The sequence below is a fragment of the Olea europaea genome, unplaced genomic scaffold, assembly GCF_002742605.1.
Source record: "Olea europaea var. sylvestris unplaced genomic scaffold, O_europaea_v1 scaffold8, whole genome shotgun sequence".
NCBI classification, from domain to species: Eukaryota; Viridiplantae; Streptophyta; class Magnoliopsida; order Lamiales; family Oleaceae; genus Olea; species Olea europaea.
Window position 1 is genome coordinate 87,789 of NW_019266434.1, and position 2,173 is coordinate 89,961.

Here is a 2,173-nt window from a genome sequence, read left to right on the forward strand (position 1 = left end):
AGTTTTTTAAACATGTCGCTATCGCACTTTTTGACAAAGTGTATGTTAAATTTTGCCTACGGATACTATCAACATCTAAACTTTTAAACGGATAAAGATAGTTAAGGAACATGGACAATGAGTGGCACACATAAAGGGTTCGACCGCTCCTCAGATCCCTCGACTCTACCCTTTAATGGTGATGAAGAAGAGAAAAGAGATGATATACTACCTATTTCGAGTCTCCTCATGACATATCGGCTCCAGTTCTTCTCGTCCCTCGGATAGTGGTTTCACATCTTTTGAGGATTAGTATAATTTATTAAATGGGCAAATCGATTCTCTCATCTTCGGTGGACAGCCTTGGCAGTCTATTTCATCAGATTTAGGAGTAGCAGAATGATATTTAGGCCCACAAGAAGAGATGTAGGCATAGTAGAATGATATTTCACCGATTTCCACCGCTGCCTCTTGCACCTTAGTTTTTCCTGATGCAATGAAACATTTTTCCATTTTATCGTATTTTAAATGCTTTTACATTTCGAATATATTATGCTATTGTTTAATGCTCGATGTTTTCCTTTCATTGCTATCATTGTATTCCTTAAACCCTATTCCCGCATTTATTTTTTACTTATGCCAAAAGGGGGAAGATAGATAGATGATTATACATGATAGGGGGGACATATAAATTATTACAAGCATGTTGATAGGGCGAATATAACTAAAAACGGTAGGGAAAATATAAGTAAAAATGATAGGAAGAATATATGCATAAAATGACAAATTTTAAAATTTATATTCTTGTCAATTTGTTCAAGTTTTATATGACAAATCATCTTGTTTATCATAATCGAAAAGGTGAAAATCGTTGATCTATGGTCGACTTCTCGTTTTAAATATCATTAACAAATTGTGTTTATTTCTAAAAAATTGAATTCGAGTATTTATAGCAATTATTGCAAGATTAAAAAAATGAAGACACAAAGATCGAGATCATGAGACCAGCAATTGACGATCGACATTGAAACAAAATTAGCAATAGATGGACGAAAAGATAAAAAATGAGCACTTATGTACAATTGTTTTGAAAAAAAGTCAATCGTCAAATATTAAGACATTAGACGTAGATGTTTTGAATTTGTATGTAAAGGTAAAACTCTTTAGGCTTCTTGATTTAATAGGCCCAATCAAATTAAATAGTCGATGCCACGTCGGCCAACGTGGGACCCCTTCTTCACCCGTATACCACGTAATTTATGGATATAAGAATGGGCTCCGTTGTACCTATAAAATTATCTCATATTGAGCCCTCTCATTAGGCTTGGACTCGGCCCACTAACGCACTTGACCCATTTATTATATATATATATATATATATATATACACCAAATGGGGGGGGGTATGCTATTTTAAGATGGCTGTTTTACTTTTAATAGCTTTAATCTTACTCAGTACTCTCCTTAGTTTTCTATAAATCTTTCTTAAGAATCATGTATAAATCCCTTTTTTTTTTCACCACCTATGACATATAAACTTGAGCCTGATTTCTTTTTATAAGGTTACCCGTGGCACTCCCTTATAAAATTCTTAGATTAATTTTTTCCCTTTCCCCAGCATCTCTAGAAAACATCAAAAAGGCTCACTCCGACCAAAAGTTTTCATTCATCTGGGTCACTTGGGATTAACCTAAAAACAGTATGGCTTCTAGAAATCAAGTTATGCTTTTATTATATGCATAGGATGAAATGATAAACATAACAAATATTTACTTAAAACATAAATACAAAAATATGAACATAAACTAATAAAACATAAATTAGGGATTTATAAATTCATCTTTTAAAAAGATTTACAACTAAAGATTTCCCTTTCGGGAAGTCTCTAAAGTTCTAAAATAAACTTAAAGAAATACAATAATACCTTAAGTATTCACAATGATGATTCAGCTATACAATGATTTTTTGGATTGAGAATTTTTCTGAGAAAGGTTTCAAAAGGTTTTTGGATAGCAGAGAGTACACAGGTTGTAAAATTCTGCCTAAATCTGAATGAAACTTGTTCCTTAAATAGAAAATTTTTTGGGAGCAAAAAGTCTAAAAAATCCTTGAAAAGAGCACGCATTTCACCGAGAAACTTCTGGCTAATTCAAGATAGATCTAACAAGTGGAAAGAAAATTTCCTACTTTTACAA